Source organism: Lithobates pipiens, unplaced genomic scaffold (genome assembly GCF_037356315.1).
Source record: "Lithobates pipiens isolate NorthernLeopardFrog02 unplaced genomic scaffold, aLitPip1_a1.2 Scaffold_13, whole genome shotgun sequence".
NCBI lineage: Eukaryota > Metazoa > Chordata > Amphibia > Anura > Ranidae > Lithobates > Lithobates pipiens.
In genome coordinates this window covers 106057054-106065917 of record NW_027507718.1, presented here as the reverse complement: position 1 = coordinate 106065917, position 8864 = coordinate 106057054, and positions in this window count along the sequence as shown.

The window sequence follows — 8864 nt, the reverse complement described above, 5'->3', positions numbered from 1 at the left end:
ACAGTACCACATGGTTAATTTGTGTTGAACTGACTGGAGAGGATGCCAAAGGCATTTTTGACCATCCTTCTGGCATGAGAGAGCCTGTATTTAAATATTCTCTGTTTCATAATGGCTTCATAATATGTCCCCCCCAAAGGCCTAATCTGCAATAAAAACAAAATTGAGGCCCTCAACATTCACCTCAGCAGGTGCCAAGTTTAAGGTGCTATTCTGGAGCCGCTTGTAGAACTCTGTCTGCATAATGACTCCTCCATCAGAGTTGCGGCCATTCGTCTCAATATAAAGATACAAAAACTCATATGTGGCAGACACTACAGCTAGCAGGACTATCAGGTAATCAGGCAGGCCTTTTCACTACATGGTTTGGTGAATTAAGCCATAAATATGAACACAGAAGTGGGATAGTGTGTATGGGTTTTGCAAAGTCAGCAGATAGAGTATTTGTATCTGTTGACTTAAGCCGCGTACACACAGGCGGAATGTCTGGCCAACTAAGTCCGTCAGACAATCCGACGGACAGTCCGTCCTACTTTCGAATGAACGGACTTGACCACACACGATGAACAAACAGTCCGTCGAAAGCTTGCGCGATGACGTGTACAGCACGTACGACGGGACTAGAAATCGGAAGTCCAATACACAGCAATGCAACCTTTCGCCGTGTAAATCCTTTCTGAGCATGCGCCATACTTAGTCCATCGAACTAGCCTACTCACGAGCGGACTGTCCGCTGAAACCAAAGTTGGACGGACAATATTACGGAAATTCCGAAAGACTTAGTCCGCCAGACTGCACGCTGAAAAAGTCAGCTGAAGCCCACACACGAGCGGACTGTCCGCTGAAATGTGTTTCGGCGGACTAAGTTGGACAGACAGTCCGCCCGTGTGTACGCGGCTTAAGTATTTTTGGGGGGAAGGGAGGGTTCAACATTAGCTATGCATTCTTCCTGAATTTGAGGACAGTAAGAACATTTGAACACATTTTAGTTTTTTTTTTTTTGGGGTAAGCCTGAAAATGTAGCGGACAAAAAGCATTGTTGTTACTAGGCTAGGTATGTATGGGCCCAGAATAGCATTCTGGAGAGGATCAGGAAAAGCTTACAGCATGCATGAAGACAAAGAGGACATTCATAGCATATTCTAATATTGATAATTATGGAATCAACAAATTAATACAAAACATTAGCAAACATTAATACATAGAATGTGATCTTAAAGGTAAAAACGTACCCGAATATAGTCCTTCTGCAGGACTTGAATAATGGCTTAGCAGGTGTCTGGAATAATGAGTCCCAGAGCCCAGGGGTAGATCCAAGTGGTAAACTTTAGGTCTTGGAGACTTCTCCCCGTCGCCAGGTGCCGCAAGCTGTACGCCTTTGCGTGGGAGTAATGGCAAGCCTCATGCATGTGTCCTGCTTCTTAATATAGGGGGTCACCAATGCCAAGAGTTGGTGAAAGTAGGGGTCCGTCATCTGGAGATAATTCTGAAAATCATCCGGATTATTCTCCTGAAGCTCCCGCAGCAAAGGCATATGACATAATTGGTCACGATTCAGCAACCAATTTTTGGTCCAAGAATGCCTCTTCCTGTCCTGGACTGGACTTGGGTAAAAGAAATAACTCCAAGCCCAATAATAGCACGTTCTCTCCTCCAATTCCAAACAGGGCTGGTTGACGAATGGCCATTCAGAGACAAACTGAAACGCGGGAATCAAGAGTGGCGCCTGACAATTGAACTTCCTCTTTATCGTCTCGTAGTACATCTAGTATGCCACTACGTTTATGTTTGTTGGCCGACAATTGTGTACAGTTAGTGTGCAAGACAAGTTCCTGGCGCACTCCCTTCTGGCAAAAGTCTGACGCTCTGTTGGCCAACAATCTGATCGTGTGTACGAGGCTTAAAATAATGCTCTGCTGTATATCCTGTTATACGTACAACTGAAAAGCATATCACACTGCATTCTCTGAAATTGTGCTATGCTTGTGTCTCTAACAGTTGTCAATAAAAGCAGCATGAGCTATGAAATAAATGCAAGATCCTTCAAGTCATAATCTCAGACAGAATATGACAAATTTCAGAAACTATGGCCTGGAGTTATTTTATCACTTCCTGTTATGTCATTATATGTTGCTGGGTTACCAGCATCCTGGTGAATGAGCACCTAAGGCCGCGTACACACGCGGGGACTGTTCGCCCAACTTTGTCTGCTGAACAGTGTTTCGGCGGACAGTCCGCCCGTGTGTGGGCTTTCAGCGGACAGTTTCAGCGAACAGTCTGCTGAACAAAGTTTTTCGTAATTTCCGAAAAACTGTCCGCTGAAACTTGGTTTCAGCGAACAGTCCCCTCGTGTGTAGGCTTGTTCGTCAAACTAAGTTCCGCGCATGCTGAGAAAGGATTTACACGCCGAAAGTTGTAATGCAGTGTATAGGACGTCGTATTTTCCGTCCCGTCGTACGTGCCGTTCACGTCATCGCGCACGGTTTCAGCAACCTGTTCGTTCGTCGTGTGTGGGCAAGTCCGTCCATGCTAATTTTGAGCGGACTGTTCGCTGAAACTGTTTGACGGACAAAGTTGAGCGAACAGTCCCCGCGTGTGTACGCGGCCTGAGGTTCTATGAACTATGCAGTGTACCAAATATAACGCAATTTTAAGCCTTCACCGTATAGCTTAAAATTTGACATTTCAGATAATGTTATTGAATGTAAAAGACAATTAAAGAAAATGTCTATATAAATAGATAAACATATAAGTGCAGTAAAACACAAAAACAATCAGGACAGACATTTACATTGCTCTATGTATTACTTTAGTTTTGAGTTCAGTTGCAGTACATTGCTCTATGCATTACTTTAGTTTTAAGCTTAAAGCGGAGTTCCACCCAAAAGGGACTTCCTGTCCCACTTCCTGATTCCTATCTTTGGCCAGCAATCTTCTGGGACACAACTCAGGTCACAGAAGATTGGCTGGCCAATAGGAGAGCGCAGCGTGACTCGCACATGTGCAGTGCATGTAAGCTATCATGGCCGGTTGCCCACAGTTACCATGACGGCACCGAGGAGAGGAGGGGGAGAGGAGCTAGCCTCCAGGTGGCCACATCGCTGGACCGCGGGGCAGGTAAGTGTCGGTTTATTAAAAGTCAGCAGCTATGCTTTTTGTAGCTGCTGACTTTTAATAAACTAAAAAACTGTTGGAACCCCACTTTAATAAGACCCAGCTTGCTGCATGCTTGTTCCAGGTCATTAATTCAGAGGGTACTGAAGAGAGTCAAGCAGAAGAAGGTTCGCAATGAATATGTCATGCTTACCCCTAATGCAGCTGGTTACACACTATAGATGATTTCTGTGCTCTTCACCTATAGTAGTCCCCTTTCCCATAAGGCAAGCAGGCATACTCGGTTGCCCCCAGAACTTATACACAATGCTATCGTCCTTGGCCACCATGCCAGGGCAGGCATGAACTGAGCACAGCAAACAGGTACTTGCAGTTGGTAGACAAGTAGATTGATTCAATGACAGCCCAAATACAAGGCAAGCAAGAAACAAAATAGTCAGGGTCAATCCATAGTCAAAAGGCAGACAGAGTTCAGAGAGTAGTCTGATATCTGATCTGAGGTCATCAACAAAGGAATCTAAACAGCAGAGCAGGACAGACACACAGGCAGCTTGAGCACATATAACCAGTGCTATCACAAGCATGAGACTATAGGCTTGGCTGGCTTAAATTAGGTTTAGTCTCCACCCAGAGGCTGGCCACATCAATCACCTGCAGATAGACAGACAGGGATGCATCATAGCCAAAAGTAGGATGCTGGAATGAGACCAGCACCTGTCAAAGAACAGGTGCATTTACGTATTCCGGACAGGACTATATATTTTCTCACTTTTCTCACAAATTGCTTTTGAAATTGGGGTCAGAAGCATCAAGCACACTAAGGGCTTTTTCACACAAGAAGCATTGGGCAGTGTTGCCCTATGCAGTCCCAACACAAGAACAAATGATACAAGTAGGACTTGGTGAATTTCTGAGCAATGCAGCATGTTCTGATTAGCTGTAATGCATCACTATACATAGCAATATAAAGCCATAATAGCAAGACCCACAATGCTTTTTAAAACTTAAGTTTAGATATGACAAATATTACATAGTTACATTGTTGCAGCTTGGACCAATTTAAGTATGTATGCATCATTACAAAAGTGATCTTAACTAGCTTTTGGGTGCTGGGCTGAGCAGCTGCCCTGCTGCATGAACTTGCTGCATGAACAGGTCGCTTGCTGAGCATGGGCACCATTCAGGGAATACTTTAAATTTTCTCAATGAATACAATGTTTTTTTTAAAAATTGGATGATGTGAAGAGGTGGGGTGGTGATGACAAAACATTATGGCTACTCGATGGAGCTGACAATCATAGAAAAAAAAACTTGTTCATAATGATTTTCAGCTCCTTCTAGAGACCATTATGCAGTATTTTTCTAAATTGTGCTATTGTTATGAATGAAGAACATCTGACCTGGAGAGAAAAAAGCCCAGTAAGTGTTGCAGGACATATAGTTTTTTTTTTATTCACTTGTAATGTGCCTTTGACCAGTCTGAGAGGAGTCAGATTTCCATCATAGTCAACGGTTGTCTTCTCTGCATGAAAGTCATCTTTTTGTCAGAAACCATGAATCAGACGGAGACAGAAGTGCAGTTAAATCTCACTTGTTTAATAATAATAAAAAAGGTAAACAGAGTAAAAGTAGTCAAAACATAGCCACAGTTCAGGAGCTGGAACGAATAGTCAGACAAGCCAAAACATCAGGGAGCCACAGATGAACGTAGTAGAACAGAAAGCAGGATCTGGTGCCAGAAAGAATGTCAGTCAAGCATGTCTTTAACAGGAACACAGAAGAGCATCCCTAGAGATATGACCAAGGCAAAGGCAGAGATCTTCTGAGCTGGACCGCTTAAGTAGGCAGGACTGATGAGCAGGATATCATCAACGGGTGTGTCACTATGGAGAAATATGAGCTGGTAATTAGCTGACAGCTGAGTGACCAGCTCAGAGAAGGAAGGGCTGAGCCCAGCCCTGGCAGTACCCCCTCCTTAATGACCCCTCCCCCTTGGAGGACCACCTGGCTTTAAGGGAAAACATCTATGCAAATCAAGGAGGAGGATAGAGGCATGTACGTAGGATGAGACCCAAGAGCGTTCCTCAAGACCAGACCCTTTCCAATGCACCAGGTACTGTCTGTGCCCATGGAACCTACGGGAGTCAACAATGGATGGTACTTTATACTCCTCATGGTTCTCAACCTTTACAGGGTGAAGACGAGGCACTGAGGTTGCAGACCAAAGTTTTTAGTAAGGAGACATGAAATACATTTAAGATACGCATATTAGAAGGAAGGTCTAATGCGCAAGCCACTGGGTTAATCCTGCGAAGAATATGGAAAGGCCCAATAAACCAAGGTGCAAACTTCAGGGAGGGAACACGAAGTCAGAGATTGTGAGATGACAGCCAGACCCCTGTCCCCAGCCTGGTAGTAAGGCGCAAGCAGGCGTCTGCGGACAGCATGGAGTCTATACCTATCATTAGCATGTCGCAAAGTCTCTTGGACTTGTGCCTAAGTGGAACAAAGACCACAGAGATGCTCCTCTAACACAGGAATACTCTGCAGAAAAAAATTAGTCAGGCAACATGGAAGGTTGGAAACCATAGTTCGCTATAAACGGGGACAATCAGGAAGCAGAATTCAAGGCACTATTGTGAGCAAACTCCGCCCAAGGTAAGAGGTCTGACCAGCTGTTATGATGGTCAGATATACAGCAACATAGGAATTGCTTCAAGGACTGATTGACTTGTTCTGTGGCCCCCATTAGACTGCGGGTGATACGCAGAAGAGAAATGAAGCTGAATTCCCAACTGCGCACAAAAGGCTCGCCAGAACCGGGACACAACCTGACTACCCCTGTCCGACAATCACCTTGGATAGCCCATGTAAGCAAAAGATCTTCCGAGCAAGAATGGAAGCCAGTTCCTTGGAAGTGGGCAACTTCTTAAGTGGAATACAATGAGACATTTTCGAGAACCAGTCACCCACCATAAGGATTACCGTGTTGCCCTGGGAGTTGGGTAACTTCACAATGAAATTCATAGACAAGTGGGTCCAGGGCTTCTCTCCATTGGGTATGGGTTGTAGGAGGCCCAGTGGAAGGTGTCGTGGAGTCTTACTTTGAGCACACACACAGAACAGGCAGCTGCAAAGGCAGTTGCATCAGCACATAGACTAGGCCATGAGAATTATTGGGAAATGGCCCAAAAAGAGTTGATTCTTCCCAGGGTGACTAGCAGCCTTGGGAGAATGGTAAGTCTGGAGCACGGCAGTACGGAGACTCTCTAGGACAAAGCAGTGGTCACAAGGTTTCTCAGGAGGAGCATGACCCTGAGCAGCAAGAATTTTGTCACCCAAAGGAGAAGTGAGACTGGTGCGAACCGTAGCCAGAATATGGTCAGGAGGAATCACTGGAACCAGAACTGACTCCATCTTGGAAGTGGAGGAAAATTGTTGTGACCAAGTGTCAGCCCTTACAACCTTAGTACTTGGTAAGAGTGAGACAATGTAATTGAAACTAGACAAGAAAATAGCCCATTGCGCCTTTTTTTTGGGGGGGGGGGGGTAGCCTCAGTTTAGCCTCAGACAATAATGTGAGATTCTTATGGTCAGTAAGAATGAGGACTGGCACAGTGGTACCTTCAAGGAGATGTCCTCAATCTTTCAGGGGTAAAATGAGTGGTGACAGAGAGCTGTTCGCAGGTGACAATTTCTTGGAAAAGTAGCCACAAGGATGCATAGTGCTCTCAGAGTTAGGACGTTGAGACAGAAGGGCAATAAACTCCAGTCACAGAAGCATCAAATTCAAGGATAAAAGGTAATGTAGGATAAGGATGTGCCAACATAGGAGCAGAAACAAAGGCAGCCTTGAGACTCTCAAAGGCCTTAATGGACTCCGGAGACCAACACTGTGGGTTACCATCCTTTCTGGTCATATCAGTCAGGGGCTTGACCAGAGACAAGAAGTTATGAATAAACTTCGGATAGTAGTTGGCAAAGCCAAGAAAATGCTGCATAGGACGTGAACCCATGGGTCAGGGCCACTTTAGGACTGCTGAAAGTTTCTCTGGGTCCATCAAAAAACCAGCAGTGGAAATGACATAACCGAGGAATTTAACCTGTTCACGAGGAAATTCACTATTCTCCAATTTACAATAGAGATTGTTCTCTCTTAGTTTCTGAAGCACACGACAGACATATATCTGGTGGCTCTCCAGGGGCTTGGTAAACATGAGGATATCATCAAGATAAACCACCACACATAACGGCAACAAATCTCGGAAGACATCGTTAATAAATTCCTGGAAAACTGCCACGGCGTTACAAAGACCAAAAGGCATTATCAGGTACTCATAATGGCCTGTTCTGGCATTAAACGCAGTTCTCCACTTGTCGCCCTCCTTAATCCTCACGAGATTGTCACACAACCTGGCAGGCCGCAGGAAAAGAGGGGGGACGAGAGAGCCCCCCCCCCCCCCCACTCCTGAACCGCACCAGGCCACATGCCCTCAACATTGGGAGGATGTTTTGGGGGTCTGTGACCCCTCAAAGCACCTTGTCCCCATGTTGATGAGGACAAGGGCCTCATCCCCACAACACTGGCTGGTGGTTCTTTTTTTTTTTTAAATAAAGGAATTTTGTAAAAGTGTGTTTGTCTTATTTAACTATTTTTTATACTTTCTTTGTGAAATGGTAGGGGTACTTTTGTACCCCCTTACCATTTCAAACAGGGGGGGCGGGATCTGGGGGTCCCCTTGTTAAAGGGGGCTTCCAGATTCTGATAAGCCCCCCGCCCGCAGACCCCCACAACCACCGGCCAGGGTTGTGGGGATGAGGCCCTTGTCCTCATCAACATGGAGACAAGGTGCTTTGAGGGGTCACAGACCCCCAAAGCATCCTCCCAATGTTGAGGGCATGTGGCCTGGTATGGTTCAGGAGGGGGGGCGCTCTCTCATGCCCCCTTATTTTCCTGCGGCCTGCCAGGTTGCGTGCTCGGATAAAGGGTCTGGTATGGATTTTTAGGGGGACCCCCACGTCAATTTGTTTTTTAAATTTGACGCGGGGTTCCCCTTAATATCCATACCAGACCTGAAGGGCCTGGTAATTGAATTTGGGGGACCCCCACGCTTTTATTTTTATGAAGAGCCAATGGACTATTTAGTGTCTAGAGTAGACCACTGAATAGAGATTTCACAGTATGTGATGGAGATTCCGGGTTGCCCTGTGGCCAGGGTCTGGTATGGATTTTTAGGGGGACCCCCACGTCAATTTGTTTTTTAAATTTGACGCGGGGTTCCCCTTAATATCCATACCAGACCTGAAGGGCCTGGTAATTGAATTTGGGGGACCCCCACGCTTTTATTTTTATTACTATTTTTTTTTTTCATCAATGACTTTCAATGAGTGTTCTCTGTATTACGGAGCCGACAATTCATAATAGCTGCGAGTGATTTTAAAGGACTTTTTTTCCTGCATAAATGACACTAAGCACCAGAAACATGCGCCCTTCACAGGCATACTATAGACACCCCCCAGATACGAAATTTAAAGGAATATTAAAGTTTTATTGTTTCACTTTAATCATTATTAAAATCACTGCTCCCGAAAAAACTGCAGTTTTTAAACCTTTTTTTTGCATTAATACATGTCCCCTGAGGCAGGACCCAGGCCCCCAAACACTTTTTAGGACAGTAACTTGCATATTAGCCTTTAAAATTAGCACTTTAGATTTTGAACCTTGGAGTCCCATAGACTTTAATAGGGTT